Source organism: Phoenix dactylifera, chromosome 4 (genome assembly GCF_051530095.1).
Source record: "Phoenix dactylifera cultivar Ajwa chromosome 4, Ajwa_hap1_PhDact_Kaust_v1.1, whole genome shotgun sequence".
NCBI classification, from domain to species: Eukaryota; Viridiplantae; Streptophyta; class Magnoliopsida; order Arecales; family Arecaceae; genus Phoenix; species Phoenix dactylifera.
In genome coordinates this window covers 40210821-40220410 of record NC_143193.1, presented here as the reverse complement: position 1 = coordinate 40220410, position 9590 = coordinate 40210821, and the positions used below count along the sequence as shown (strand labels likewise).

The following is a 9590-nucleotide window of genomic DNA, read 5'->3' as shown; positions in this document are numbered from 1 at the left end:
CCTCGCGATTGATATTTCTATTTTTATTTTGACTATGATTATGATGGTTGATACCATGAACGGTAACCATGCTAGAATGAAATGACCGGATTTACCCTCTCCTTCCATAAAACAAAAATAAAATAAAAATCATATATATATATATATATATATATTCTTCTTCTAATAAACATATCCTATATTTGTCTTCGAATAAATATAACAATTTCTTGCATGGTTAAAAATTGACTACCTCAAAAACTGCAAATAATAAATCAAGAGCGCACTATAACTCGATTGATGATATCACATCCATTCATATAGCAAAGTAAGTTAAGCAGCTGTTCAAATTTCTGTGTGCTCGTGCGTGAGTCGGTGTGCACGTCCGGGTGCATTCCACATTTCCACTCACCGGCGGGACACACAGATTTCCGCCCGTGGAACCACTTACAAGGCCTATATAAATGGTTCAATAGTCGCTGGCCATCGACACAAAGTAGGCGAGCTAGGGTTTCTCGAGGATCGAAATCCCCAGCGAGGGGCAGCGCGATCCGATTATTGGTTTTGAGATCCAGAAGATAAATTGGAGGAGGAGAAGAGCAAGTGGAAGGAAGAACTAAATCGGTCCACTTCTCTCACAAAGGCAGGTCTGGATTTCGTTTGGAGTATATTCTCTCTCTTTATCCCAACTGTAACCAATGTTCGATCAACTGTAACAAATGTTGTGTCGATTGGCTGATTTAGCTCTATCTTTTCCCGAATTTATATGGAAATTGAAAAATTCAGCACGAGGAGTTCTCGCTGTGGTTCTTTACGATCCCAAATTTGGAGAGAAAAGGTGGCGAGTCGTTACCAAGAATAAAATCTTTGTATCTATAAGGATCAAGCTTTATACCAATGCTTTCTTGAAGATTTGGTTGGATTTTGGAAAGTTTTTGATAAAATAAAGTGGGCTGCATAATAGCATCGTCTTGAATAGTAGCTTTTCATGCAAACGTAGTACTTACCCATCAGAATAGTAAAATCGCTGATTGCTGAAAGTCGCACAAGCAGTGAAGGATTAGCTATTGCAGATTTATAAAGTATCCGTACTGGTTTGTCAAGTTTTTCTAGTCTTTTTTTTTCACAAATCATATAACTGGAAAATCTTGGTAGGTGTTATTGGATTTGACTTCTGAAGAACCTTTTTTTTGTTGGGGGGGGGGGGGGGGGGGGGACAAAATGATAATTTAATATCGGTTCATGCATTGATTGTTTGAAGGCGCATGATTTAGTTTTTTGTTTTTTTTTGAGGCTTGCCAGATTATGTCAAAATGCAGGTTAAGTCTGATTGGATGAACTGAAATCCTATAATCTATAGATTAATATGGATCAGATTGTACAAGATTCGCTTGATCTGAATTTTTAGTCATCTGAGTCTTGAGTTGTTTGATGGATCGAGTTACAGAATCTCTGGATTGATCTCTCTGTGACATTCATGTTTATAGGTCATATCACATTTTCGTAACTCAGTTTACTGTTTTTGTATCTTCAAGCATCTTTTAACCCTAAAGCCTTAGTAGAAGCTGTTTATGCTTGGACCACTGTTGACATATTGTTGGACAATGGAAACCATTTTAATAGCCCTTGACAATAACCTTTCACTCTAACACCTTCATGCACAAATGTGTCATACACTTGCGGAAATATAATAATAGAGTTTTATCTTGTATGTGTAAGCACATTCTTGTGGTATTGATGGACTATGAACTATATAAAGGATGTTTAAGACTTTATTATGTTTATATATAACAGTTATGAAAACTGGTGCCAACTAGTCTACTTTGTAAATTGTGGGGCTGTTGTACCCAGTTTCGTGGGTTCGAATGCCACCTACATCCAGGTGGCTAGATGGGTGGTAACCAGCTTAAGTTTTCTCAGAAAGAAAAGTTAGTTACAAAACCCTTGGTCATTTGATTGTATAGTGAGTACTAGTAATTCCTTCCTTTCTCCTTTAGTCATATATTTATGTCAAAACTCATCAGAACTTATCCAAATATATGGGCTGACTCACCAAAGTCAGTAACTTTTGGCATTATTCATCTGATCTGGAAATCCGATTTTTTTAAGTCTAGGTCTATTACACAATGCCACTTTTGTTTAAAAATGCTTGCCTAGGGGACCTACATCTATTTTTGCACATCAAAATTTATGAATATTTGTTGTTTCATACTATAATAGAGAAATTGTTTTGTGTAATATCCTGTGGACAACATGTTTGGATTTTGTCCTCGCCTTTCCTTGCTGATTTACATTTAAACAACTTATGGTTTTTGCCTATTGTCTATACTTTTTATAAGATCTAATTAACAATATCTTGAAAATAATAGAATTATATATTTTGTGAAATTCAAATTAAATATGTTACAACATTATCTACCATTGATTTTTTTTTTTTATATAATTGTGTGTAAAAATTATGAAAATTGAATGCACAAAGAAGCATTACTCCCGATAAAGCAGGTAACATGTTCAAAATTATTTGGCTTGAAATCCTCAAGTCTGTGATTGGTTGGGGCACTTTAACCGACTAGAAAATGGGAAAGTATCTAATTTATTCAAAAGGACATATGTACTCTTTTGAAAAGTTGAACAAGTTTTTTCTTCTCCTTAACCGAGTAAACTATTCATCCTTTTGGGTGGAGCAGTTTATGAGTTCTGGTTAACTTGTTCCACAACCAAGTGCTGCTTGAGATCGTAGTTTCTATTGCTGGTTGCTTCTTACGTCATATCTCTAAAGGAAAAGACAATTTTGTGTTTTCTTAGGGTTGTCGTTCTCTCATGATTTGCTTAAGGCTGGTTACTGTAATTTAAGAATTTTAGGCTTTATATAATATTCTAACATGAGACAAAGGATTCTGACCTATGTGCTTTCATCATTGGTAGCACATACAGAGAAATTGCTGCAATATTGAATTGGATTTAAGGTTGGAAGCTGATAATTTAGCTATTGGTTTAGCTGGTGTATATAAATCTTTTTGTGAGTTTGTGGCAAAAAATGGATATACAAAAAACTGAACCCAAAAGAATTTTAGGAGGGCTCATGAGCCATTTGGTAACTTGGCTGAGATTGAGCTCCACTATGTGCTTTGAAAGCTAATACAGAGCTTGCATTTTGCTTCCCTAGCATAGTTGGCTTACATCAAGCATGCATGGTTGGTTGCAGCTTGGTGCAAGCTTGAATTTATTTGTTTTATATGCTAAAATTATTAATGCAACCATTAATCAAGTAGTTCATTAAGAGAGAGGAAATTGGAATCATTTACTTTTTTGTCTTATAAATACCTTTGTATTGTTATTATGTAACTTTTGAATGTTTGATTATGGAGCTTGGAAATATTAGACATGGCATAGGTCCCAAAGTAAGCGCCATATCATATGAGTCTAGTTCACCATGAGCTTTTATAAATTTAAAAGGGGTAATCGAGCTTGAGCTTGAGGAAAACTAAAAGATCCATGCTTGAGTTAACCTTAGCTTTTAGGTTTTGAGTTTAGCTTGTCTTGTTGACACCCATAAAATTGTTGAAGTAAGAAATGCTGATGATGATCTATGGTCATGGGCAGGGTCTGACGTGCTGGAGGCCGCGACCGGATCCTTGTTTCGTTCGAAACAGAGTTTCGGCCGCTGAAAAAATTTGCGATTTTTAAGTGAAGTCGGCAAATCCATTACAAGGTTTTTTGCGGAGGGTCGGATATATGCAACCTAGTGCATGAGATTCTTGACATGTGGAGAGGCTAGTTCTATATTTCGAGCTCCTGACCTTCAGGTCATAATGGAACCCTTCAGATCATAATAGAACAACCTTACCGTTGCACAAGGGCTCCCCTCTTTTGGTTCTTTATTTGAAAATTCTTAAATTTGTTCGTTGCTTAACATGCCCAATGTGTGGGCATAGTTCATATAAAAATACTAGTACATTTATAGGTGAACTTGTCATATTGTACTAAAGTAGGCTCTTAAATAAAAATGGATTTGCATGCATCAATTTTCTTATTCTTTCTAAAATTTCATTTATAGGAAAGGCAATAGATGCTTTACCTTAGGCACAATGTGGGTTATTTTGGAGTAAAAATAGGTCATTTTTCACTTTATTTGAGTCCTAACCTAGCTGTTTCTTATATATAGAAGGGTTATTGAAAATAGGGCTTACATGTAAGCTTAACAGCTTTACATGGGCCATTATGCATGTAATAGCTTTGGAGAAAGTTATTTTATAAAGCAAATACATTCTAGTGGTACACAAAAAATTCCTTTTTATGTTGATGCAAAGGCAGTTACGCTTGTTATGAATTATCAAATTTTAGAGCCAGCAGATTTTTGAGATGCACGTTGTGATGGATGGTGATTAGAACTGGTGGTTGTAACAAATTAATAATGCAATAAGAATAGGACTTTTACATTCCTTTGGCAGGGTTTCTTATGCAAACACAAATATATGAAATGCATGAATTGATAAAGAAATTGGCTACGACAAACTAGATTCACAAGAATCGTCCATTTCCTTTAGCATAGCTTTGCGGTGCATGTTTTAGGTAAAACAAATAATTGAAACATACAAGGTACGACTTCTTGGTTCTGGGCCCAGTACTAGTGCCACCCTGTCATTGTGTCGGTACATTTGGTGCAAGGGTTACTTCGGTATATTGAGTGTCGGTAGACCCCCTCCCCCATCCCATATCATGTACCAGTACCAAACAGTTACGGTACGGTATGTCACGTACCACCCGATTCGGTATGGTATGACATATATATGAAACATATGCTTTATGCAATATTGGATAAAAGCAGATAAAATACAAATCACATATTACTATTTAAATTTCTATTTCCACTTATTTTGGAGGATATCAATTAGAGCTATAGGATATCGGTACATATAGGATATTAATGAATTTTGTTTGGGCCATGGTTTAATGTTTCAGATAAGACCAATCTGTCTCAGTTGATACTGATTTGAACTAATTGAAGTTTATGGTTTTGATCGGTTTTAGCCAGTTTCGGGTGGTTTCAGCTGAAACAGACCAAAACTATTATTTTGATTTATTTTGGAGAGTTTAACAATTAAAAATATTTAATGTTTTCTAGAGTTTGTGAATACAATACAATTAAGCAGTCTTTAAGGCTCTAATGTTCTAGTAATGATGGCTAAGGTTCAAATCTGATAGTGGATTGGATGTGTTCTGTTCTCCAAATTGTTACTCTTATCCATGTCACGAGGATATGGATGACCACCACTTTTTGTGGGATCCACCTCTTAATGGTATCTAATATTAAACAGATATACTGAATTAACTTTGTGGCCTTGTATACTTGTTATGTTTGCTTGGTTGACTGATATTTATTACATTATAGATAAGATTAGTACATTGATGTAATGTATTTAATACAGTAAGCTTCAATATAGTTTAAGTTCAGCTGAAAGCTAGTCAAATCATAGAATTGTGATCTCAGATTTATTAAATAACAATAAGATGGTGTGCTAGTAGCTTGCCTTGATTTTTTATTTTTTGATTATTTTTACTTTTTGATTGTTTTGTGTTTTTTGAATTTTTGAAACAAAAACTCTACCTAGGTAATCGGAACTGTATCTGAAACTGAGTTTAAAACTTTAGCTTGCACTTAGAAACAGAATAATAAATCAGAGTAGCGGGTTAAGAGGAGTAAGTTGGAGGGGAAAAGGGAGGGTTAAATTATCCCACCTTCTTATTGGAGTAGGTTATGCATAGATTAACTGGTGTAAATGGGTAAGGAGGAGAAAAAGTAAACCATTTATGATGTACTATTTTTTTCCTTAACTATCCATTTTGCTTTTCCAAAAATTACTTTATTGCCATGTGCTCAAATGATTGTATTGTTGAAAAAAGCTGGAATAAGGGGGTTAAGATACTTTTGTTCCGCCTTATTCCACTTTTGAAGCAACCTTAGTGTGGGCAAGCTTCGCTGATAAACTATTCCAAGGATGTTCATTTCCTTGGTGCCATTGGCTTGTCACTTTGGAAGGCTTCTTGAAGAAGGCATTAAAGGAAATTGGCCAAGCTACTCAAGCATCTCACATTATTCTTTACATTGTTGTTGTGCATTGCATTATTCATCTTGCTTTGATAATGAAATCTGATCAAAGCTTTTTTAAATCTATTCTGTGGTCTTGAGTCATCTTTCATATAATATTTTCATGACATACCTTTATCAAACAGCAATAATCTTATTCTTAGTAACACATTTGTGACTTTGTGCATCGAATTGATGAAGAGTAGTAGTTTAAGGGCAAGATATTAGCTCTTTCTTTCCTTCTAATTAATATTTTACTTACTCGATTTTCAGGATTCAAATGAAAAAGTATGCAGAATAGGTACCTAAAAGCTTGTGTTCTTTCTGTGGAAGGTGAAATTTCTAGGGTTAAACTATTTATGGATAGACCCCAGATCTTATTGCAGGCACCATGCAAAACAACTGCAACCTTGAGGCTCGGAGTTCGATCCCCACTCGCCTTCATCCTAAAGGTAAGAACTGCAATATAATTTACATTGCTATTGGTATATGTTAAGAATCTGGAAACAGATATTTTGCTAGCTCTACTTGCTTACATATAGTTCGTAATTTTTAATAAACATACATGTGGCTTGATTTTGACTCAGCCATGATGCAAGTTAGGCCACATTGTTTCAATATGGATCAATTTAATAATGTTAGCAATATGTGAACCCAGTTTGATCCTAATCTAGTTGGATCTTCCATTATGTCAAGCCTCAAATTGATCAAACTTTATTCTTTTGCATTGTTAACTTTTAGGAGCTTGTAATGGTCTAAAATCTCTTTATTGCAAGATAAAGGTTAAGTATGACAATCTATTTTTTGTTTATAGTATAAGTGTATGCAAACATTTTCTATAATTTATTATATGTTCAAAAGAAAATATGTCCTGGCCAAGATCTTAGCTATTGTGATGTGGCTGATACTGTGAAAGACCAAGATCTTAGACTACCTTGGCCGAGAAGGGAACTTCAACTAAAAAATAGGTGGTGGAAATGTTCCAGGATCTCGGCCAATATTTTAGGAATTTCATTATCAAAATCTTAGTAGATAAAACAAATCAAGGATTAGCTACTATTTAAGAAACTACTTGGATATTTGGTAACTAAAGAATTATCTTCATATGATAATAAAACAGAATAGGTGATATAGGCTGATATATAGCTGAGATTATAAGGTCTGAGATGTCGGCAATATCATCTCTGTGGATGGTTGAGACTGTTTTCAAGCAGCATGTTGGTCGGATCTCGGTTGAGATGAAAAGCTTGCTTCCAAGAGCATATTTGACCTTGAGAGTCTTTGAATTGTTTTTTTGAAATAATCTTTATTTTGTAGCTGTTATGCTTTGTGTGTATGTCTATGCTATGTTTCTAGTTCTGGGTCTTAATTTTGTACTTCACTATGTTTCCCTTTTACATCCTCATCCGCTCAATAATGAAAATGAACATCTTATATATTCATTTATTAATCCCATGCTTGCATTTTTTTTCTGTGTGGATGTTTATGCTGGGTTTCTGGATCCTATTCTTTATTTTATACTTCAATCTATTTCCTTTACATTTTCTTATCCCCTTATCTGACACTTTCATTTGCACAACGGGTCCCTTGATTGTTTTTTCTTTTTTTTTCTTTTTAGTTTTTTAATTACAAGTCTTAACAGTGAAGCATTTGCTTTGTTTAAGTTTAACCTCTCTTAGTGATTTGGAGGTTCAATTTTTTGTATAGGGATTGACCCATTCTTATGGTTCAGGGGGCTAATTTGGTGCATTGTACTCTATATTTTTTGCTTTATTTATGTTGGATGACAAGTAAATCATGCTATTTTCAGCCAATGACAGCTGATTTTGCAAGAGCTTGCCAAAAATTTTTATATTTTAGATGATGATGAGTTCCAAATCTTGTTCAGACTTGCCTATCCAACCTGATGATGCAGAAAAATGGATGTTGCTAGAAGGAAAGGTTTCTTGAATAGAATCACTAATGGTGTCCTTTGAAAACTTTTATACAGGTTTGAGGTTACTGCCTGGAAATTAGATATAGAGGATGATTGGCCCAAAATCATATGCTCTTGAAGAAGACAAGTGGATAAATCTTCTCAAGCCAAGGAAGTGCTATGAGAAAACATCAGAAGCATAGCGCCGAAATGTTACGTGGTGCAAGGAGCATAATGAGTTTCAGTACGCCGAACCGACCACAGTACCACATGTACGGACATTGTATCAGGATGGTATGGGTATGGGGTTTAGTACCAAAATGGCGAACCTTGAGCAAAACAATATTAATCACCTTAAAGACAATGGATAAATCCTCTAAAGCTAAGAAAGTGCTATAAGAAAACATCAGAAGCATGGTGTCGAACTATTATGTGGTGCCAGGAGCATAACGAGTTTCAGTATGCCAGACCGATCACAGTACCGCATGTATTGACACTGTACCAGGATGGTATGGCTATGGGGTTTGGTACCATGATGGTGAATCTTGAGCAGAACAATCTTGATCACCTTATAATTCATTTTTGTAGAGAGAGTCAAAACCATCAGAAAGGATATCTATGTAAAGTTTCTAGGTGTTGTCACTGTATATTTCACTCGTTTTTATTTAGTTTTGTAAGTGCTGTTTGGATTTTGAGGGTGTTCAAAGTTGCTATATCTTGCAGGAGATTTCTAGTCAGACATTTCAAGAATAACTTTAATATGTTTCCATTATTAAGTTGTTCACTGAGGAGAGATGAGCCCCTAACTATATCTCCAGTATGAAACGCATTATTTGATTGTGAAAATTTCCATAAGATTATTTATGTTTCAATTATGTGCATTGTAGATTGATTAAATATGCTTAGCAGTAGTTATATTTCTATTAAAGGTTCCAAAAGCAGTGACTAATAGTTACCGTACACTGATAGCGTCCCTTCTGGATCCCCAGGTTTTGATTGTGGATTATAGATTTAGGGCTCTTCAGGAAGATCTTTTGTTATTGTTATTAAACTTCGGCTTTAGCGAACTCAGACTAGTTGGTCTAGCTGCAATGGTTTCAGATCTGTAAATGCCTTTCTACGTTGTAAATCTAATTATGAATCAACAGAAAACAATCTACTAGCTTGACCATGATTTGATCAAGCATTTGAAGAATCTTATGTGCATTTATCTTTTATAATGAATGCTTTAGGGATAAAATCGACAACAAAGGAGCCTCCACCAAGGGGGAATCTTTAAACGTCAGTGGATCATGCATTATATTGGAAAAGCTCCATCAGCGTAGAAGAACCATAAATCACCCCTGCCCCTACATCTAAATCAACTTATATCATGTAAAATATGCTTCATCCAAAAACCTATTTCCTTCAGGAATTAAACTTTAAGCTATCTTTTTTGACTTAAGAAGACTTTCTATGAAATAGTCAAGAAACTAAGAAGGTGGGCTTGTGGGCTCGTATCAATGTTGTGGTTTAGCATAAATCCGAAGTTGAGATTAGATGCTAAATCTGTACAACAAGCGATCATAGGTAAGAGTCAAACTATAATAATTATTGATCAACATGCAA

The 9590-nt window shown here is 34.9% G+C and overlaps 1 long non-coding RNA gene across 1 annotated transcript; it reads left to right on the top strand.

The window, feature by feature from the left end:
* The first annotated feature begins 356 nt into the window (after positions 1–356).
* LOC103702494 (uncharacterized) lies at positions 357–8828 on the top strand. Its single transcript, XR_603317.5, has 3 exons — positions 357–626; positions 6341–6519; positions 8058–8828. It is a non-coding gene; the product is annotated as an uncharacterized LOC103702494 (long non-coding RNA).
* The last annotated feature ends 762 nt before the right edge of the window (positions 8829–9590 follow it).